Raw genomic sequence first — 24,266 nt, 5'->3', positions numbered from 1 at the left:
AGAGGATTCTGATCCACTATCTACAGTGTCTGACTCACCTACAGCATTGTAAGAAAGGAGGTGAGACCTTGGGTCCTCACATTTGCCCTTTTTGAATATTGGCACAGCAAGTAGCATGCTTTCAGCTTTCTGGAATTTCCCATGTATTCCATGATTTATCCAACATCTAAGAGATCTCCTCACAATGCCATTTGGAGTTTTGGGTGCAGGTTATCTGGGCTGCTGATTTAAAAATCTTTCTTTCTAGATGTTACTCCTGAGTTACTAATGGACTGGAGAACGGTCCATCAGCCTCACATAATGCAGGTACATCATCCTGCTTTGTTCTAAACACAAATTGCATAGAAAATCCCAAATGAACACTTCTTCCTTTCCTGCACTATTAGTCAGTTTTACCATCTCTGTGTAGTAGTGGGCCTACTCCATTGTTAGGCTTTGTGTCAGATGTATGCACTTGGTTTCACTGAAGCCTCTAGAAATAGCCCCTTCTCTTCCGAAAGATAGAAATGAAATCCAAGATGCTTGATACCCAGCATTCCTCTGCTGTCTTGTATTTAGCTGTATATGTGACTACTCTTGTGTACATCATGCCCCTCGAGGGGTTGGTTCCACAGAGATGAAACACAGAAACCCACCGCACCCCTCAGAGTTTAGAGTAGCATTGCAACCACCCTGCCTCAACTTCACCATGCACTTTGGCCTACTTCAGCCCTCATCCAAGCCACTTTAGAGAGTTCATCCCTTTCCAAGAGTCCTGTCGATAAAGGACACCAAAAGCCCAGAACAAAGGAATCTTTGAGTTAGCCCTGCTCAACTTCCTGCCCCCCCTTTTTTTGTTTTGTTTTTGTTACAGGCAGATCCCAGCTACAACAGCCTGTTTCAACACCAACCAACACTCACCTCGGCTCTAGTCAATCCAATAGCCCCATCCAGAGCCACCCTCCTCAGGCACTTACTGGACCCTCAACAAGGCTTCTAGACCCACAGTAGGAAGTCCGTTCACTCTTCTCCCCAGCCAGCCTTCATGTGAGGGCTTTCCCCTTAGAAATCTCACATGCTATGCAGGTATAGTGGGACAGAGCTAATTGAACGAGACCAACTAACCCAAGGTATCAGAGCCGTTACTTGGGCAGGACACATTGTTACAAACTCACTATTGCTACTAGTTACTTCTGTATCTCAAATGGTCAGTCTTTTTGCTATGAGAATGTTACAAATATAAAAAAAATCATAGCAAAATGACTGACCAAGTATTAGTATTTTATCAACGAGAATTGGTTGATAACATAGCAAAAGACTTCTTATTGGTTGTTAATTACATATGCAGCTAACTATTTTCTCTGTCATTCTGTTTCAGTGTGAATATATTGTAAATGAAACAATGAATTCATGTTACTGTGGCTCATTTGAGTAATGTTGATAGCTAATTTGGCTCCTGAACCTCTGGGATCTGAGTATCACTGATCTAGGGATTGCTGATGAGCATAGGAGGTTGGTCCTCTATGGGTCCACATTATTTCAGTGCAAGGCTAGGAAACAACATCAAAAAATATATTTTAAAAGATTAGGTTACAAAGTCAAGCATTAAAGTAATAAGAAAAAATAGGATTTTTCCCTTATCACCTAAATTAGAACTCTATAATATGCATTGGTATATAGTCCTTCATTACATGCTCCTGTAAAGTTCACAGGATGAATGAAATTATTAGCAAATTGGACCTAGTGGTTGGAACAGGATTAAGTGCCTGGTGGTTAGAGCAAGAGTCAGTGGCCAGCAACAGGAGCCCAGAGTCAGAGAGGCTAGAGCTGAGGGACAGAGCCAGTCTCAGAAATCCAAGCCATGACTGGGAACAAGCAGGCACATGAGCTATTACAACCATGGACAAATGCTTTCTACAGCCACCAACTACTGCTGGTACTAGGCTTAAGGAGGTCTGCTGAGTCTTCCTGACAATCAAGTGGTGTAGCCAGCCAGGCAGCTACTATAGGACATCTGTCCTGGCTCTCCTACTGGTCCTGCTTCATGAAGGAAACAGAGGGGCACCCAAAGAGAAATGGATAGCCACTTGTAGGTGAGGCATTGGATCACCACTCTAGAGAATTGGGTTCTGTTCCTGAGCCTACAAGAAAGTTCCTATGATAGCATGAGTAAGGCCTTAAAATTCATTATATTTTAGGACTGGAAGAGACCTCAAGAAGCCATCTGGTCCAGACTCCTCCATTCAAGTTAAAACTAAATATTATCTAGATCATCCCTATCAAGTGCTTTTCTAACCTGCTTTTAAAAATATCCAATGGCAAAGATTTCACAGCCTCCCTAGGTAATATATTTCAGTGCTTAACCACCCTGATAGTAAGGAAGTTTTTCCAAATGTCCAACCTAAATCTCCCTTGCTAGAATTTAAGCCCATTACTTCTTGTACTATCCTTGGAGGTTAACAAGAACAATTTTCTCCCTCTTTCTTGTAACAATCCTTTATGTTTTTGAAAACTGTTATCATATACCCTCCCCCTCAGTCTTCTTTTTATTAAAGGAAGAGAAGGAAAAATAAAGTCACATAGGTACTCTTAAATTAATCATTTTTTATATTTTGAGTGCTTGACTTTGCAAACATATCATTCTTTTAATAATTTTTGTATGAAGCAGTAAATGTCAATAAAGGTCAATTTTACTGTCTCACACACACAAATAAAAGTAAGTCCATCATTAATAATAGAAATGTACTAATAGGCAAAGTGAAAAAAAGCTACTTGAAAACGTATGAGAGACTGATATTTACCTTGTATATTTTGACATAGGATGTTGACAATTTGTGTTTAAATAGTTATAAAACTTTAATTTTGAATCTCCATGTCTGCCATTAAATTATTGTCCGATCCTCATCGTCTGACCTCGCCCCCCCCCCCCCAGTTTCCCACAATGGTGATCATTTACATTTATTAAAATAGAAATATGCTAAAATATTGATATTAGATATCTAAAATACAAATACATTTAATTCTACTAAGCCTGGATAGATGTAGTACATTTTCATTGTAATTATATATAATTTCTGATTTAGCAGAGAGATTTTTCTTTAAAGTTTTTACACCAGGAAATAGCATAAGAAAGTGATTACTACTAAATTAAAACCACAGGTAGTATCCCTTGAATTCATTATAATGACACAGTCTTGTCAATCACTGAGATCAGAACTACTTCTGAATGCAGTGGCAGATTTCAGAAAATGTAGTTGGCAATTTTAGAGGTTGTAATGAGGAAATAATAATAATAACTAACATTAATAGTAGTTTAAATAAATTGTAGGCACTTAACATTAAAAAAATCCAAAGGCTTAGACCCAATTCTAATCCTATCCCTTTTGAAGAAATAACTGTACAAGTTTAAAATGTTTAATAATCTCTAAGTTATTAGGATAGCAAGACTGATTCTGTAGCCTAGGCTTATTTGTTTAGCTATATATTAGTTTCAGATGGCCAATAGGGCACAGAAATGGCTCCCAGACCTACTTCTGTAGCAACTGAAAGGAGTATTCGCACCTAAATTGGTGGTGTCTCCCACTGTGTATTCCTTCTTGCATGAATATATGGAATTGCTGTCTCAGCAGCCTCCCTCCATCAGCTTTTTTTATGGTTCTTCATCTAATCTGGAAATAGCATTATCTGAAACACAGTTAAATTTCTCTGGAAGTAGAGGGAGACGGGAGAACCAGGAATCTAGTATATAATCTAAAATAGTTCATAGTGGATATCCCTGAAATGTCAGCTATCATAATAATGTACTTCCTGCGTTAGACCCTCCAACAAGATATAATGCTAGTAATCAAGAGGTTTAGGTTCCAAACATAACAAATAGAAAGCAAAGGGTTCATAGCTTTTTGCAAAATGTGCTATGCACACAAGTAAGGAAAAAGAGAGATGGCTCAAAATATATCCTCCTTTATGGACTTGATCAGTAGCAATTCTTCTGTCCTTGTTAATGATAACAAGGAGAGAGGCTAAACTGGAGAGACGCTGGCTTGCTAGTATTTCCTGTGGCAGAGCAGGTCCTTTTGAACACAGCCTCGCACGCGCATTGCCCATTCTGCCACACAAAGGCCCCTCCCAGAAAATGTAGGCCGCTGACACACTCTGGCTACGTCTAGACTGCAAGCCTCTTTCGAAAGAGGCTTTTTCGAAAGATACTTTCGAAAAAGCCTCTTTCGAAAAAAAGCGTCTAGACTGCAAGCAGTACTTTCGAAAAAGCAAGCCGCTTTTTCGAAAGAAAGCACCCAGGCAGTCTGGACACTCTCTTTCAAAAAAGCCCTGTGTGCATTCAAGAACACCTTTTTTCCTCGTGAAATGAGGTTTTCCGCCATCGAAAGAAAAGCCGTGTTCTTTCGATTTGATTTCGAAAGAACGCGGCTGTAGTCTAGACGCAGGTGAAGTTTTTTCAAAAAAAGGCTACTTTTTTCGAAAAAACCCTTGAGTCTGGACACAGCCTCTGAGAAAGCATGACTTGTAAATGCACAATGCAGCTTTCAGTGAGTGGAATTTAACCTTCGAGGCATCTTAGAACAGGGAGGTGAGCATGAAAAGATAAAGCACAGCTGCAAGAGATAAATAAGACTCTCTTGGCCGGTCCTTGAAGGTAGGGAGGTAGACATAGGGAGATAAGATGCAACTGCCATGCACACTGACCATGCCCACACCTGGCACTGTTCACTGGGCCATTAGGTGGGCATCATGAAAAATCCTATAGGGCAATATTGCACATTACCTCATTACCAGCCTATCAGGCCCGGCCAGGGAACAGACCCTAATAAGGTACCAGATATCAGGTTATAAAAGACCCTTGACCCCTTTGTTCAGGGAGGTTCCGTGTATTGAGGGCATGTGTCTTTTTGCCCGGCTGAAGGATTGATCACCCTGAGGCTGCCTCCCCACCCTTTGAGTCAAAGATAGTAGTACGCGAGTTCTGAGCATGCTCAAAGTTCTAGCGTGTCTTTACGCTGTTATCGTTGCTGGATTTGTAAGTATTGCTTAAATATATTAGTTATCGGCTTAGTTAATATTTGAATCGTGTTAATTTCATTATGTATTTCTGTAGAGTGTAACTGAGTTCTATTAACCACACTTGTGTTGTGTAGTGGTGTTGTATTTAGGCCAAGCATAAGTGGTAGAAATAGAAACCCAGGAGTTGTTAAGCTGTAGCGGTAGATTAATGACTAACCCCACCAGCTGCCCTAAAATAACCAAGGCAGGGCTGGCTGTGGACGGAGTTTTTATTATCATTATATTAGCTTTGTTTTTATATTTTTTGCTTGCATTCTGTGCTGCCTTAAGCAAATTAGAGATAGTGATTTAATATAATCGAATTATAATCACAAAGTTTGTAATCAGTTAAGTGCAGTTTGGTTCAGTTTTCCCCTTCTGTAAAAGCATTAGGCAATTGCTTGTTTTAAAATTCATTTAAAAGTCACTTGATTTTTGATAAAAGAACCATTCTGTTTAATAAAAAAATCATTTGTTTCACCATCATCCAGTAGTTTTCGCTGGGTAGTCGGCTTTAGCCCCCGGGGGCTCCCATCACATCACCAAACTGAGTTGCGACATTTCCCTTTTTGCAATGGATGCAAAATTAAGTTGACTGAACTATGTCACTCAGGCTTCATCTCGACTGCAGGCTTCTTGCAAAAACTTCTGCAAAACTTCTGCAAAAACTTCTTGTGCAAGAGCACATCCACTATGTAAAAGCGCATTGAAAAAGCGATGTGCTTTTGTGAAAGAAAATGTCCAGACTGCATGGATGCTCTCTCGAAAGTAAGCATGGATTGGTATGCACAGAATGGCCACCAGAGCACCTGTGCTTTTTCTTCTTTCCTCTTTTTGAGCAAAAACCCCCTTCTCCCCATCCACACATGCCTTTTTGCGAAGGAGCTCTTTCTCAAAAAAGCTTTCTTCCTTGTAGAATGAGGAATACCTAGGCTGGAAAAATCCCTGTGTTCTTTCAATTCTTTTGCACAAAAACATGCTTGAGATGTGGACAATGAATTTTTTCAGAAAAATGGGCTTTTTTTCTGAAAAAACTCTGTAGTGTAGACATAGCCTCAGAGGTGTGAAAAATCCACTCACCTGAGAAGCATTATCAAGCCAAACTATCCCTCGGTATAGACAACACTACGTCTTCTATTGATGTATTAGGTGGATTACCTCTGTTAACTGAAGAACTCCACCCATCAGCACAATACTGAAGCACTACAGTGGGGCTACTGTGCCACTGTCACATTTCAAGTGTAGACAGAGCCTGAATGTGTGTGAAAGATGTGTCCTCAAGTCATCAGGAATGAAAGCAGACATTATCCAAAAGTGTTGGGGGGGAGGAGGGGGAAGAAAAGAAAAAAAAGAAAACTGTGCATGACCCGGGGAAGAGAGATGAATGGACTCTATGCTATGTTGTCACCTTCCCTAGAAGGAAGAATGACAAAAGGGCTTAGGGAATTAACTGAATGTGATCCCTAGCCCAGACAGATCGCCTTCATCCCTGAACAGATACTTGAAGAGTCTCTCTCTTCCTTATGCTGTGAAAACAGAGGTTTAAACTGTTATGTCAATAAAGCTTTATCAAATTTGACTGGACATATAAAGATGACATGCTCTGTGGCAATCGCAGGAGCATTCCTCTGAGAAGAAGAACAGGAGATGGGACTTAGTCCTAGCTGCATTCCCAGAAAGAAAATGCCCCGATGCTGGGGACTGAGAGAGAGGTTGCAAAAGAGGTACTAGGTTGCTCCTTCAATCACCTGAGGGTGCTACTATATTTGGGGACAGCCTCGGGTAATGGAGGACTCTGAAAGCTGAAAGAAATGTACTACAGGTAGCCATTTCCCTACCATACTATGTACTATAAGAGACTCCTGCCCTACATATAGAAGAGTTGAAATGTGAATGAGAGAACTTCTGCCTTTAGAGGTGGGTGACTTCAAGGGGAGTTGAGTAAGTATCTTTAAAAGCACAATAGTTCCTGCAACACTTACTACGACGAAATAGAAGGCAGGACTAAGGCTTCCCAGTTTTGTTCAAACCTCTGTAGAGTGCTTGAAGCACAAGTTCATTAGACACATATAGTTGTGCCAATATTTATTTTGGAGGTCTCCACAATCCTGTGGTACTGCACTTGGCACAGACTATTCTACATTTCAGCAATACACTTGCTCACCTGTGTGAAACTGGCCATCTTCTAAGGCTACCGTGTAATTGTTTAATTCTGAATGTAGGATATCAGTAATTGGTTAATCATTCTCAATTACAATTTGTGTTCTATAGCAGTGTTTCTCAACCAGTGGCACGAGTACCCTTAGTGGTACTCAAGAGAAGTCTGGGGGTAGATCAAACCAACTGAAATTGGGAGAAAACTGAATTTGTTTCAAGTTTTACAGCATTTTATTATTTTTCTACTTTTTGCACCCAAAAATTTAATCGCCACCCGGCTACGATTAAGTTGTTTAAACAAATGTGTTGCAACGGTAGAAAAAAAAATTGTGTGTTTGAAAACTGTAGGTACAGGGGGTACTTATATTTTTTTAAATGGGTACTTTATAAAAAAAGGTTGAGAAACACTGTTCTATAGCACACACCTGTGTGGAGGATAATCTGGAGGTATACAGACCCAGCAATGCCTGCTGGATCTCTGAGATGGGCAGAGGAACCACTGTCACTACACCACCCATTGCAACATTGCATAGCTGTCCTTGGAGGAGGACCAGCTTGCTGGACAGCACCGTGGGATGGGGCAAAGTCACGACCCCAACCCTTTGTGGCCTCTTTGCAAACATCGACTCCAATTCTGAGCTAGCACGGAGACACTGAACTCAATGTACACAAGAGCTAGCTTATGTCCAGACTCAGTGCAGGAAGAACATGCCTTGAAACCTTCCCCTCCATGGACACATGCATGGAGAGCAAGCAGCTCTTTGGCAGTTAAATTAACATGGTATTACTGTAATTTCTGTCAGAAGAAATAAATGATACAAGTGCCTCTATTGTAATCAACCATAACAGAAATAGTCAAATCAATTAAAATAAAATAAATCCATAGCTAAGGAATTTTAAGTACAAAATGCAAAGGAGAGAGGAAAAAGTAGGTGTTATCATTCCAGCTAACTTCACCCAGTTTTCGAGTATTAGGAACATTGACAGAATACATCCTTACCTTGCGGATGAAAAGGTTTTTACTCTCTGCTTTGTTTTTGTTCTAGTCAGAATACTGTAATGTCCTTGTCATGCTAGCAGCTTGATGTGCACAAACAATAGCTGGGACAAAATGCTGCTGCTGCTTGATTGGTATTGGCACAAGATGGAGCAAGTTCTTCACTCCATATCTGGCTCATTTACACTGCTGGTAGTTAGTCTAAGTCAGTGGTTCCCATCCTTTTGAAATACAGTACCCTTTTCAATCTAATAAAATTTCATGGACCTCCCCTCCCTGAGGGAGCAAAAAAGAAAAAGAAAAGAAAATTAAGAATTGGGCCCACATTATTTTTAAACTTTCCACAGACCTATGCAGTACCATAATGGACCACCAGCGGTCTGAGGCCCATAGGTTGGGAACCACTGCTCTAAGTCTATATTTGTTTCAAGGTGTTCCTCCTGAGTTACAGAGCCCTTTATTTCTGAGATCTGATTAACTCTGGGACCCTCCCTTCCTATTTACTCCCTTTCCTCCAAGAACCTGTGAGGTCCTTATGTTTTCATCAGAACCAATGCCTCCATTCCTGCATAGCTGGCCCAGGTGTTCATGTGGGCCCTATTGATTTCAGCTAAGTGCTTGCAGGCAGAGCAGTCTAACTGGACAGAGCAATTTGCAAGATGGGGGAGGCTGATCTGCTACACTGGTAAGTTAGTGCTTCAGAAATTTAGGACTCTTCTCAGGAAGATCCTGCCAAGAGAGGCCAATACTACTGCTATTTGTTAAGTCAGTATGACACACTAGCTTGTTTTCTATTTTTTGCTTTCAGTAATGAGCATGACTTTGCAGATTGTATTATTAAACTCCTGTCCAACTTCTGGGAGCACTTTGAGATGTCTTGATGTAGCAGGTAGAGAATGTATCAACTAAATTAGCTGGCTGCCATTGTGGAATATTATTACTTCCACAGAGGCTATTTATTCAAAGCAAAACTTAACAGGAGGGGGAGCTTATGTGAACATAAACAACCCTTCTGAGGTTCTACTAATTACTAATAATAACACAAATAAGATGAATAGGAATATGTATCTGGATGGCAAGAACAGATGCAAAAAGTCTCAGGGGAGCAGTCTTGCAGCACCTTAGAGACTAATACATTTATTAGGCCATGAGCTTTTGTGGATAAAACCCTTCCTTTTTATCCATGAAAACTCATGACCTAATCACTTAGGGTATGTCTACACTACCACCGTAGTCCGAACTAGGGTGGTAATGTAGGCAACCGGAGTTGCAAATGAAGCCCGGGATTTGAATTTCCCGGGCTTCATTTGCATCTTGCCAGGCGCCACCATTTTTAAATGTCCGCTAGTGTGGACTCCGTGAAACGAGGAGTAACGGTAGTTCGGAATAGGATGCCTAGTCCGAACTACCTAGTCCGTGCCACGTGTAGCCGCGCGGCACAGAGTCCACACTAGCGGACATTTAAAAATGGCGGTGCCCGGCAAGATGCAAATGAAGCCCGGGAAATTCAAATCCCAGGCTTCATTTGCAACTCCGGTTGCCTACATTACCACCCTAGTTCGAACTAGGGTGGTAGTGTAGACGTACCCTTAGTTAGTCTCTAAAGGTATGTCTACGCCACAGGACAAAGTTGAATTAAGCTACGCAACTTCAGCTATGTTAACTGTGTAGCTGAAGTCAAAGTAGCTTAACTCGGCTTTTGGCACTGTGTACTCATCAGGAAGTCAAAGAGAGAACACTATTCCTTTGACTTCCCACACACCTTTTATGAAAGCAGGGTTCCCGGCATTGACTGGAGTGCCCCTCTCACTTTGAATTAGCTGCCTTAACTAGATCACTCATTCGAACCCTGGAAGATTGACAGAGGCAGCTTCAATCTTCCTCCGTAGTGTAGACGTACCCTAAGGTGCCACAGGACTGCTAATTGTTTTTAAAGAACAGAGGAGTGGGGGGTGAACACTGTAGTTAATATCTGTTAATTTAGGCCTGATTCTCTGCTAGGAGCTGTGTATCCTCAACTTTCTTACTGCAAAGCTCCGACTTTCCAATCCTTTCCTCTGAGTATGTTTCCCATTTTCAGGTAAAAAATACAACCAGTTTCTTCTCCAGTGGGCATTGAGTATTCCACAAGGAATCACTGAGAACCTTTATTTAATACTTGTTACCTCATCGTAGTGGTGGTGGAAAACATGGGCTCTGACCCAGCAACAAGAACTTCACAGATTGACTCCCACAGCCAGGCAGAGCTTTTGCAGAATTGAGGCCTTAATATTTTTTACCAGCTGTAAAAGTATTCACAAATATCCTCAGGCTAACAGTGCTACACTTGCACACAATAACATTGAGTCACTGTAATTTCATATCCCCGCAGTCCATTGATTTCAGCTGTACAATATCCTTGAACCTTCTTTTTCGTAGGCCCTCTTAGCCCTGGTCCACAGAAGGGAGTTATTTCAAAATAACAAGGAGTGTCCACACTACCAAGCCCATTATTTCGAAATAATAACTCCTGCTTTCCACAAGGAACAACACTCATTTCAAAATAGTTATTTTGAAATAGCGGTAGTGTGAACACTCTAGTGCCAATATTTCAGAATAACTACTCCCAGAGTAATTCAAACTAATTATTCCCCAGTGCTTTCTGGGGCTCTAAGTCAAGGTAGTGTGTCCATATTAAGAGATCCTTCCTCTGACTTATTTCTAGGTTTCCCTGCAGTGGGGACATGCTATTTTGAAATTATTATTTTAGGAGTTAATATTTTAAAATACATTATTTCAAAATAATTTCCAAGTATAGACAGACCCTTAGCTTACCTCCAGACTTTGGCCTCTATCTTAGGCACTTGGCAAGGTTGCTCCCCTGCTGCTACCATACACAAATCTAGTATCCACAGAGTAGTAAACTCTAAAGTATATTTGCTATAACATCACTACTGGTATTTTCAAACAGAAATTCAGATGGGAGTGAAATCTTCTAGGCTTTTAATGAGTTTTCAACATTATCTAGGACTGCTATTATTCTCCAGGGTTAGAGAACTGAAATAGGTATTGACCTCAGCCTTTTTTTAATTCAGATATAATTTTCTCAGCTATTTTCATGCAGCTATTCCTATGGAGATTTAGATTTTTTTTGACCTTGGTCCAGACATTAGCTCTTTCTTGCATAAAATTACTGAGAAAGCAGTACACTCAGGGAGCCTCATCTCCCCAGTGTGTGTTGACCAGCACATGTCTAGTGGAAAATTCCAAAAAATTTAGCATAGAATTAATGATAAGTTCTCCACACTGAAGTAATTAATTTCAGTACAAATAGAATTCATACAAGACAAAAACTCCCCCTACTACAAGTTTTTGAAAGGACTGATCACAGAACTAAAAGTTAGAGTTTGCTTAGGCGAAATGGGTCATGTGCAAATAGGATGAAATACCAACCACTAATCTACTATATATTCAAGAGAGTTAGTCGGTGTGTCTGTCTGTCCATTCAAGAACTATTCTTAAATGATAAGAGCAAATTTGGTATACAGCTCCTCTTATAACTTAAAGCAAGGCAAGAGTTTGGTTGTGTTAGGATAAGGAGAGGTGCCTTGAGTGGGATTGCATCTCAGAAAACCATGTAGAAAATAGACAAATGTCACCAGGCAGGTAAAAGGGGATGATGGGGAGGGGGAATCGCCCTCCCTTCCGGGACTGCCCCAATCCCAAATCTCTCACTCCCAGGTGCCCTTTATGGAGGGCAGAGGGAAGGGGGCTAACCCCTCCCCCCCAATTCATATGGGAACCTTGCTGGCTGTTCCCCTACATCACGGAGAGAGGGGAAATTACACAGCTTACTGCATTCATCACTCTTGCTGGGGAGTTCAGAAGGCAGATGAACTGGACCTGTCCCAGCCAGGGAACATGTATCCCTCCCTTGACTGTGCCCACTGGAGCTGCAGCGGCCATGGAGAGGTGCTTCCCACCTGACTCCAAGTTGCTGCAGTGAGAGAGGGCTGAGGTAGTCCTCTCTCCTTGGGGCAGCCTGCAACCTGAACCCCTCATCCCCAGCCCCATCTCAGAAAATGATTCAAATGAAGCATGTACATTTTCATTTTATTTTCCAGAAAACAAAAATTCAGTTAAGGACCCGAGCAATGCTGGGTAAATCTTAGTGTGAAGTTGATTTGGCCCATAATTGTTATCAGGGACATCACTGTCTTCAGATGTTTTAATGAAGAACATGACAAGACAATATATTAAGAATCATATAAAATCCACAAGAAGTTTTAAGTAAATAAGTTACATCAGCTTCCCTCATTGAGACAGGGAATGTGGTATTTGGGTGGGTATCACAGCAGGAAGAGGAAGTAATGGACAGTAAATAAGTATCATTGAGATTATGAAGTGGTAAGCAAACTCCCTCCTTTGGGACCCATCAGGTCCCCAGGGTGTCGGACCAGGTAGGTGACATGAGTATTTAAAACACTGACATGAGTATTCCAGTAATGATCTTACCAATGCCCCTTGCTTTTGCAAGAACATCTCCTAGCTTCTACTGCAGCAGTTCCTCAGCTGGTGTAAATGATCATAGATCCACTAGATAGGGTGTAGAATGCAGACAACAAACAACAGAATTTAGAGCATAATCGTAGTCCCCAAAACAACAAATAACTATTCACACAAACTACAACATACATCTGTGACAGGAATCCACAGAGCAGGACATTTCACTTACTGTAGGGCTTCCAATCATGGGACCACTCGGTATTCTGGAACAACCCACAGGGAAGTCCTGTAGTCCTTCAAGGTGACACTGAATAATGTGTAAATGCTAAAAGCAGACTTTCCTAGGCCAGTGAAGTCTTTGAGTGATATTTTAAAAAGTGATAATGGGCAGGATTTAGAGAGAAGTGTTGGTGTCAAAGAGGGGAACTCCTTAAGACATAAAGTTCTTTTGGGTACTTATCTGGCTCAAACCTCTGAACTATTTGAAATGTGTCCATCACAACATTCAAAAGTAGATAAAGAATAGAAATGTAATTTTTTATAAAAAGAGAAAATATTTCCCCATTATCCCATCCACAAAGCTGGCCCATTGGAGGTCAGACACAAACCTTCATCTGAGAGTATTGTCAGTCAAAAGGTAAATGGCATCTGATAAAAATGAATGCACTGAAGTAAAACGAAATGAGATTTTGCATGTGTTGAATAGAACAGTGTCACAGTTCAAAGCAGTGAACACACTTCAGACCTGAAAAGTAGGTTACTTTTTTAGGAGAGAAAAGGGGATTAACAATTATTTTAATCAATGTTTATTTAAAGCTGTTCAATTCCTGCATATAGGATTTGCGGAGATAGGGATTAATAATGAAAGTAACACAAGCTGCTTTTGCATATGCTCCTTGGACAAACTGTACATCGTGTTCTCTGCAAAGGTTAGATGCTTGTCCTCTTGTGAAATTGAGCTCATAGTTCCAAAGCCCTGTGTTTGCAGCTCTTTCTCCAAGATACTAGGGATCCTTCCCACTGACTTTAGAAATAAAAACCCATTTAACTGTAGTTAGGCACATGGAGGAACTATCGGGGGTTTCTCTGTTTTGTCAACAAGAACGTGTGCTCTTGGGAGGAGTGTGTGTGTGTGTGGGGGGGGGGGGTCCTATCAGCTCTTTTTCAATGTATGGAGACAAATTCAGCCCTGGTGTAACTGTGGTTCTTAAAACAGAGCTACTTCACAGTTTCATTTGAACCATTATGTCCAAGGTCCCATTTGTATCCCAAAGCTAAACCCACTGAGATACAATCAAGACCATGTCTTATCTATTAAATGTTTACTTTAAAAGCTACTTGCAGATAAGAAAAATTGGGATTGTGCCATTTTTTAGTTTGTTGTGATTGATAAAAAAGGCCTGAAAGGCTGGCTTTTTTTTTTTTCTTTTCCATGAGCATGTTGCTAGAGCTCTGCAAATAGCTGTAGAAAGCAGTTTGAAGTTGTAGTGCTTGGGCTCAGATGCCTAAGGGGAAAGGGATTGGACTTAAGAACCAGAGTAACAAGTAGAGCTGCAATTTCAAAGTGCTGTCTATGCAGCTGTTTTTAGAGGTCTAGCACAAGCCCCACTAGCTGAAGACTTTTGTCCTGCAATGGGAGGCTCATAGCTGGGTGCTGTGTAGACATATGTCTACATTACAAAGTTAGTTTGAACTAACGGACGTTAGTTCGAACTAACTTTCATGGGCGCTACACTAGTGCTCCGTTAGTTCGAATTTAATTCGAACTAACGGAGCGCTTAGTTCTAACTAGGTAATCCTCATTCCACGAGGATTAAGCCTAGTTCGAACTAGCTAGTTCGAATTAAGGGGTGTGTAGCCCCTTAATTCGAACTAGTGGGAGGCTAGCCCTCCCCAGCTTTCCCTGGTGGCCACTCTGGCCAACACCAGGGAAACTCTACTGCCCCCCTCCTGGCCCCGAACTCCTTAAAGGGACACGGGCTGGCGACGGTGCCCGTGCCAGGTGCAAGCCTGCCAGCACCCAGCCAGCAGACCCTGCACCTGGCACAGATCGAGCCACCCACCCGATGCCCCCCAACCCTCCCCCTCTTCCCGGGACCAGGCTGGCGGCTCCCGGGAGCTTGCCCGGGACCGCAAGAGGCGAGCACCCGCCTGGTCTAGTGCAGACATCGTGGACCTCGTCCACGATCTCCGCACTAGGCACAGGAAAGTGGCCGGCTTGGGCAGGATAGCTGCCAGCCTGGCCACCCAGGAGCAGGTGTGCAAGAGAATCAAGGGGGTCCACTGAGACCCCTGACCCTGAGCCCTGAGCTTACAATGGCCGTCCTGGATCAGACCAAAGGTCCATCTAGCCCAGTAGCCTGTCTGCCGACAGCGGCCAACCCTAGGGACCCTGGAGGGGATGGACCGAAGACAGTGACCAAGCCATTTGTCTCGTGCCATCCCTCTCCAGCCTTCCACAAACCTTGGGCAGGGACACCACTTCTACCCCCTGGCTAATACCACTCCATGGACCCAACCTCCATGACTTGATCTCACTTCCCTTTAAACTCTGTTCCAGTTCTAGCCTTCACAGCCTCCTGCAGCAAGGAGTTCCACAGGTTGACTCTTTGCTTTGTGAAGAACAACTTTCTGTTACTAGTTTGAAACCTGCTACCCATTCCTTTCCTTTGGTGTCCTCTAGTCCTTCTTTATGGGAACTAATGAAGAACTTTTCTATATGCACCCTCTCCACCCCACTCATGGTTTTAGAGACCTCTATTCTGTCCCTCCTCCGTCTCCTCTTTTGTAAGCTGAAAAGTCCCAGTCTCTTTAGCCTCTCTTCATATGGGACCTGTTCCCAACCCCTGATCATTTTAGTTGCCCTCCCCTCTACCAGCACCTGGCACAGATCGAGCCTCCCCTCTCCCACCTCCTTTTCCCAGTCTCCCCAGTTTTGTTCAATAAAGACAGATTCTATTTTGGAAGACACGTTATCTTTATTTTGTACATCAAGAAGAGGGGCTAGGGAAGGGTAAGTGGAAGGAGGTGAGGGAGGAATGGGGCACGAGCCCCCAATGGGGAGGACTGGGCTGGCTCTGCAGGCTTCTGGGGGTGGAAGCTCTCCTGCAGCCCCCCAATTGCCTCCTCTCCCCAGATGGCAGCTTGCGGCGAGTGCAGCCGGGCTGATGGCCGAGTGGTGTGATGTGCCCAGTGTGGGCACTCAGGGTATTCCAAGCCAGGACTGCTTTGCAAGCGGGGCACCCCTGAGAACTGTCTGTCCGGGATGGGGGTCGGGTCCCTTTAAGCACTGCCCTTGGCTAGCCTGAGACAGCATCTCCACGCTCTAAATCCTCCTCTGATGCCCTGCCGGCACTGCTTCCAGCCATCCTTAAGCCTGGTTCAGGGTCCACTTAATGTGGACGCGCTAGTTCGAATTAGCAAAATGCTAATTCAAACTAGTTTTTAGTTCTAGTTGCGTTAGTTCGAATTAGCTTAGTTCGAATTAACTAATTCAAACTAAGTTAGTTCGAATTAACGTTGTAGTGTAGACGTACCCCCTGAGAGTTAGGAAGTTTTTCCTAATGTCCAACCTAAACCTCCCTTGCTGCGGTTTAAGCCCATCATCAGAGGCCAAGGAGAACAATTTCCTCTCCTCCCCCCCATGACACACTTTTAGATACATGAAAATCACTATCATGTCTCCTCAGAGGCTATGTCTACACTGCAGTTTTTCTGGGATACTAGAAGTATCCTGGAAAAACTGCCACATCCACGGAACGTGCCCTCTTTTTCGGAACAGTTTCTAAAAAAGCGTGTGCATTCTTTCAGCATCCCTGTATTCCTCATTTTAAGATGAATAAGGGATCTTTCAAAAGAGAAGGTTTGTCTGACATTTGGCCCCATGTAGATAGGGCAAATGTCAGAAAAGCCTTTTCCGAAAAAACAAGTGGAAAAAGGTACGCAAATTGCAATATGCGTACCTTCCCTCCCCCCCCCCCAAAAAAAAAACCACTGTGTAGATCTAGCCTCAGTCTTTTCTTTTCTAAATTAAACTAGCCCAGTTCCTTCAGCCTTCCTGCATAGCTCATGTTTTCTATACCTTTAATCATTTTTGTTGCTCTTCTCTGGATCTTCTCCAATATCTCCACAACTTTCTTGAAATGTGGTGCCTAGATCTGGGCACAATACTCCAATTGAGACCTAATCAGTGCAGACTAGACCAAAAGAATGACTTCCTGTGTTTTGCTCACAACACTCCTATTAATGCATTCCAGAATCATGTTTGCTTTTTTTGCAACTGTGTCACACTGCTGACCCATATTTATTAGCTATTTGTTTTCAGCAGTATATTAAAGGAAGCTTGTTAAGAGAATTCCAACCCACTGTCCACATTTTAGATTGTTAAGACCAGAAAGGACTACAGTAGTAATCTAGTGCGACCGCCTCTAACACTGGCTTTAGGACTCCTCTGAGTTTATTACTGTTTGAACCACAGCATCTGTTTGAAAAACATTCAAACTTGATTTTTAAAATTTCCAGGGATGGAGAATCCAGCACTGCCTATGCTGTGTTGATCCAATTGTTAATTACCTACACTGCTAAAAATTTGCAGTTTAGTTCTAGTCTAAACCAGTTTCAGCTTTCAGCCCCTGTATCTTACATCCTTGTTCACTAGACTGAAAAGCCCTCTATTATCAAATTTCCATTTCCCCATGTAGGTACTTCTAGACTAGGATCAAATCACCCTTTAACTTCTCTTTGTTAAGCAAAATAGATCAAGCTTCTTGAGTCTATCACTACAAGGCATATTTTACAAACCTTTAATAATTCTTGTAGCTCTTCTATGAACCCACTAATTTTTCAACATCTTTCTTAAATTGTGCACAGCACAATTTCATACTCTATACTATACCGTATATAGTATTCCAGAAGTGGTCCCCCACAAGGCAAATGTAGATGATAACCCTCTACTTCTATGGCACATTCCCCTGGTTGTACGTCTAAGGTTCACATTAGCCCTTTGGGACACAGTATCAAACTGGCAGCCCATGTGCAGCTGAATATCAGCTACCCCTCTCAAACTTAAAAAATGTTGCATCACTTTAGATGTAATATTGGAAGCAAAGACCCAAAAGTGTTAACATAACTCAGTCACTCTTCACCAGTGAGTGGTGCTAAACATGGTTCAGAGTTCGGTAGCGAGCTAAGCCTCCATGGCAAACACATCATTAACATTTGTTAACAGAAAGATACGCAAGGCGGGGAGGGAAAACTTTTGAAAAGTAAAGTATTAGGCAGGCATTGAATTTAACATCTGTCTCAGTAGCTAGAGCGAATGTTTGGAAGCAAAAGCCTCATGTTTGATAGTCTCTTCAGTGGAAATAACTTGTTTCTGGGGCAAGGGGCAGTTAGGCAAGACGGGCTAGAGCTGTAGTTATTGCCATTCCCATTTCCTAGATGGCAAAATAGAGATGAGGGAGAGGAAAGTACAGCAGAGAGAGAAAATGCAGCTTCTGTTTCGCATATTGACTCTTACTTTTAACCTCACTGCTGGAGAAATGCAGACACTGCACGCAATCTAATCAGGCATGTCAAGGTGTGGAAAATTTGTACTGGAAGTGGGCTGTTTGGGTCAGTACATTTAGCTACCACTTTCTAATCAGAAGCTTACAGCAATGTTGTGAAATATACAGTCTTGGCCATAGGTAGCATACAAAGCTTCCCGTATGCTACCTCCATGCCCAGTCTCATCCGCCTGCAAATGTGTGTTCATTCCACCCTGGCTCTAGCCTAAACCCCACCCCCTGCTCGACTTCCCCTCTGCTGCTGCTCGCTGCCTTCCTCTCCTCCCCTTCCCTGCAAAGCCCCCAACATCTCTCTTCTCCTCCACTCTTCTGCTTCCCTCTTCTCCATCTCTCCCCCATGCTGCCCTCAACTATAAGGCCTCTGTTCTTTAGAGCAAGGGTTCTCAAACTTTATTGCACCGGGACTCCCTTCTGACAACAAAAATTACTGCATGACCCCAGGAGCAGAGATTGAAGCCTCAGCCCACCCAAGCCCCACTGCCTCAGGTGGGGGATCCAAAGTCAGAGTCCCACTGCTCTGAGCAGGGGGACCAAAGCTGAAGCTCAAAGGTCCCAAGCAAGGGGCCTGCAACATTAATTCTGCTGCCCAGGGCTGACGTCCTCAGACTTTGGCTTTGGCCCTGGGCTATGGGGCTCGGACTTCACCACCAGTCCTCAGCAAGTCTAAGCCAGCCTTGGCAACCCCTATTCAAAAGGGGTTGCAACCCATTTTGGGGTTCCAACCCACAATTTGAGAACTGCTGTTCTAGATTTGTGGCTTTACATTTAGTTCTGCTGTTGGCTTGTGGCCAGTTTACCTAGTGACCCCGGTCTACTGTATCAATTACCTGTCCTCTTCATTAATTTCCACTTTTCAATCTGTGTGAAATGAGCAATAATGATTTTATGTTTTCTTCCAATAACAGAGAGGCAAGAATCAATCCCGGCAGGACTGCAGTAGAATCCGTCCTCAGTGATGATTCCCTGTCTACAGTTGCGAGGCATATCGCTTAGCTAGTTTTTAATCCATTTTATGTGCACCATGTTGATTTTGGAGACGCGCTCTCTGTAAAACTGAAAAACTTTTTTCTCTCATCAGCAGAAGCTGTTCCAATAAAAAGCATCACTTAATAGAACACCACTTGTTATCACCTACAGCCCCCAATTTAAACCTGTCCAACACATTATCAATAAACTACAGCCTATACTGGAACAGGTTACTAAACTCCAAGAGACTCTGGGAGACAGACCCATAGTCTCCTATAGACAACCACCTAACCTCAAGATGATTCTTACCAACAACCACAGGACATACCACACTAATACCAACCCTGGTACCTTCTCTTGCAACAAACCCCGTTGCCAGCTTTGTCCACATATTCACTCTGCTGATACCATTATTGGACCTAAACAAGTGAGTTATAAGATCAAGAACACATATTCCTGCGCATCCAGAAATATAATTTATGCTATCATGTGCCGAAAGTCTCCATCTGCTATGTACATTGGACAGATGTCTCAGACACTTCGCCAAAGGATCAATGTTCACAAAGCAGATATTAGACAGGATCACAAAGAAAAAACAGTTTCTTGCCATTTCAACCAGAAAGGACATTGTCTCAACGACTTGATTACCTACATCCTGTTTAAAAGACCTTTTCAGACCACACTTCAAAGAGAATCCTTTGAACTGTCATTCATGCTTAAATTTGACACTTTACACTTAGGTTTAAACAAAGGCATTAATTATCTTACCCATTACAAAGATAGCTTCCCCAATTATCACCTCTAATATTAGCTCACAGACATTTACCTCCCCCCCATCCCCCTTCTGTTCTGAAATGTGATTTGTCCTTTTCATATGTGTTCATTTTTTTTAATTGTATCCTTTGGTATATATGGTTGCGACAATTTTCTTCCACTATTTGATCTGAGGAAGTGGGTCTGGCCCACGAAAGCTCATCATCTAATAAACCATCTTGTTAGTCATTAAAGTGCTACATAGTCCTGGTTTTTGTTTTTGCCCAGCTACAGCAGACTAACACGGCTACATTTCTATCACTATTCACCTACCTTGTCACTCTAACATCTTGGAAATAACATAGCTAATACAACACTGTGTACATGCTGCTTTCTTCTCATTTTACTTCCTTAATCAAAATGTCACATGGTACCAAAATGAATGTCTTACAGCAGATTAAATATATTACAGCAACACTCTTACCTTTTTTAACCAAACGTGTAATCTTAACTGAGGTGGAATAAACTCACAGTAAGCGTGCCCTGAATTTGGCCAACACCACCATGAAAAACCAGACTTTTTCATTCTTGACATTTCTACCAGTAAGTCTCAAGCAGAAGAAAAACAAAATCTTCACAATTTCATATCACATGTATACATTATTTTAAAAAGAAGCCTAAAAAGGCACCCCCTTTGCAGGTTCTGTCCTGACCCCTCATAGGTTAAAAGCTGCTTATTATACTAAAAAGCTTTCCACCTTCTTAAATACAGTGGGCCATAATGATCCCTAGTGTAGCTCCCTTGAAATAGGTCTCTTTCTAAAGAAAGCTCCCTAGTTCATATACAAACTTTTTTTTTTTAATCTTAAATCCATTTCAGGGACATTTGTGGCAGTATATAGCATCAAACCTTAAATTTTAAACTGAGCTTTACAGCTACCTCTTAAAAAAGATAATTAGATAGCTATTCAACCTCATTACTCTCAGACTTATGATTTGACTGTAGGTTTACTAAAAGATAACTAGATTAAATCATGTGGCCGAAAAATGATCACAGGCAAGGTAACAAGGGTAGTTTGTGGCTCCTTTTGGAAGCCTTGTATGTCACTTTTGTTTTAAATTGGGCTTCTGCTCAGGCCAATAGCTGCCAGATAGGGGAGGCCAGGATGAAGGGCTCTCCTTCCCCACACAGCCAAGATGCGTTACTTTATTCAGACCTGCACATCTATTACAGCCTTAAACTCTGTGAAGTGTTGCTGCTGAAAATTTTGGTTAAAAGAAATTCCTTGGTTTTTACATCTGTCTGTAGTCCTGCTCTTGTGAGCAGCAAGTAAATAAATGCTGATTTGACTTCTTTTTTCTACTTCTACAACTATGAATCTTTTCGGGGACTTTAAAAAAGCATCTCAGCTTACATTCTGTACTTCCGTGTTTGCACTGCTAATAATAAAATAGCAGATGAGTAAGTTCTGGAGCAAAGGTTTTGATTTTGTGCTCCTTTCCACATTTCCTTTCTTCCCTTCCTTACTCCTTCACCCTCCAGTGGAGGACGAAAGAAGAAACCTCATTACAGTGATAATTAGTAATGTTTCCTATGGATATAAAATGAAAAGTTGGACAGCTTACATTAAAACACTGTATTTGCTGTGTGAACAATCAGAAACCTTTGCAATGTTTTATCAATACATGTCCAGCTAATTATAGGTCATTCTTATACAAAATAGAGAAAAGCCATACCCAGAATCCCTCATTTGACATCTTTGGAATTCTTGGGGTTCATAATAGGCTCCTCAGATCTGAACCTTCTCCTCTGGTTTGACCTCAGGCGAATCCAGCTCTAAGTTTGGGTTATGTTCTGATTCCGTCACCAAAACGGCCAAGACCTTACAAGAAGACCTTATGAGCAGGTTGGATAGACATCTATCAGGGATGATCTAGATGGTGTTTCATCTTGCCGTGAGGGTAGGGGACTGGACTTGATGAACTCTCAGGGCTCCTTCCAGTTCTACTAGTCTATGATATTTGGCACCAATGAATGGGAATGAAAATCCTAACCCTAAGTCATCTTTCAGTGCCCAAATCAGTCCTAAACCTAAATCATGACCTTAATATGAACACTTCCCCCTGTTCCCACAGCTGATTCTTATTTAAACTACTGGTGCTTCTTCACAGCCTTAGAAAAATAAATGAGAACCTTCCCACCACTCATCTTTATAATATGTATTTTGACAAAATTCTTCCTATTCCAGTTCTTAGAATGACTGCAGAGGAACCATCAACAGACAGTCTAACCTCAAAGAGTACAAAGCGTTTGCTCAGTTAGGTTAAACATCAAAGTCTGAATTCTGATTCACAGCTGATCTGAACATCTTTGGTCCAGAGTCAGAGGGATATATGAAAGGGAAATACGTTCATAAGCATTTCATGTGTTTTGTGGGTTTGGCTCTAAATTCAACAAGAAAATCTTTTCTCATTGTCTCTACATATGAGCATTTTGAAAAGCACATTAACATATTTTAAAAATTATTTGAAGGAGCTTTTATAATGTGCTCATTTTTAAGCATGAGGTCCCCATTTGATTTTCTAGCAAACACTTGGAGATATTTTTCCATTATCCAAATTGGTTCATCTAGTCTTATGACACACATCTTCACACACTCATTTCCTCCATTACTATATGTTCCCCCATTTCAGCCAGAACTCATACCAAGGCTGTGTTTCATGAACTAATGATTACACATGTGTGGCGTATGACCACATAAACACAAAGGCATAAAGATTATCACACTAACTACCATAAACATTCATTGTATATGCCAATAAATACAATATAAATGTTGTAGTATATTGAACCTTAAGATAGATTGTCTATTTTTTTCAGCATGGAACTCAAAGTTCTTGGGTTCCAATCTTGAATTTGATGCTAACTCCTTGTATGATCTTGGGCTGGAGACAGTTGGAATTTTGACTATTGAGCATTTAATTGACTTTCTTGTTTACTTTAAAAAAATCTATGTTGGGTGATAGTCTGAGAGTGAAAATATTATGTATGTTGAATAAATTATTCTGCGTATGTTACATGATCAACTACATTAATTTGTGTGTAATAAGAGTTTTGAAGTGCTACATTAATGCCAAGCTACATTAATGCATCTTTTACTCTTCCCCTGGCCTCCCAAATCACTTCATTACCTCGTCTTATAACCACGAACTCTTTAAAACTTAAAGATCACCCCATAATCTCTGTTTTTCCTGCTCTTAAAAATAGTTTGTAATCTCTTAACTCATTAATGCAGTCCTCAAAAAAAAATCTTCAGAAAATCCATTTATTATCCTAATTCTTTTCTCAGTTTGATAACAAGTATCTAAGAACTGATACATTAAAGATGATGCATTAAGTCAGACATGAACATAGCCACAGAACCCAAAATCAGAGTAGAATTTGCGTTGATTGGGAAATTTTGATTAGCTTTTTTTTGTCTTTTTGCTGCAAAATGTGAGCTCATTGAAACTGCACATGAAATACAGATTGTTAAAAAAAATCTACCGACTCAAATTATTGGAAAAAAATGTTGTGAAATTGTCAAAATATCCCTAGATATTTTCCAAAAGAATAAATTAGTTTAATGAGTCCAATAAATGTCTTCTAGTTTTTAACTTCTGGTAAATTTAGATTAAGGAAAGGTTCCAGAAAAAGGTTAAAATCAAAATGAAATGCTCTGATTGTCCCATCCCATTCTTTTTTTTTCTCCCCAATTTTTTTGGTCTGTGAAAAAGAGGTTCTGCCCTATTTTGGGACAGATAAACTCTTCAGTATCTTGTGGGATAAGAAAACCAATTTACTGTTTAACTCTACCAGGGTGCATCAACACTGTAGCATTTTTTGCGGAAAAACACCCATTTTTCTGGAAAAACAGTACTTGCATCCACACTGCCATTGAGTTCTTTTGATAGAAAGTCAAAAGAACTGAGGGGTTTTTCCGATGGCAGGAAACCTCATTCTACGAGGAAGAAGCCTTTTTCAGAAAAAGGCGTGTGGATGCAGAAGAAGTTTTGTCAAAAGAAGAGGCTTCCAGGAAATAACACAGGTGCCCTGGTGGCCACTCCATCCAGAGTAATCACAACTTAAATGCGAGATAGCATCCAATCAATGTGGACGCTATCTTTTGAAAAAGCACATCGCTTTTTCATTGCGCTTTTCCTGTGTGGACACTATCTTGCGAAATAAGCTTCTCTGGAAGATCTTTTCTGGAAAAGTTTCTTCTGAAAGAAGCTTGCAGTCTAGATGTAGACCCAGTAACAGTTTC

The sequence above is a fragment of the Pelodiscus sinensis genome, chromosome 2 (genome assembly GCF_052426305.1).
Source record: "Pelodiscus sinensis isolate ZL-2025 chromosome 2, ASM5242630v1, whole genome shotgun sequence".
Taxonomy (NCBI): Eukaryota; Metazoa; Chordata; order Testudines; family Trionychidae; genus Pelodiscus; species Pelodiscus sinensis.
The sequence above is the reverse complement of the archived record's forward strand: the minus strand, read 5'-3'. Positions refer to the sequence as shown.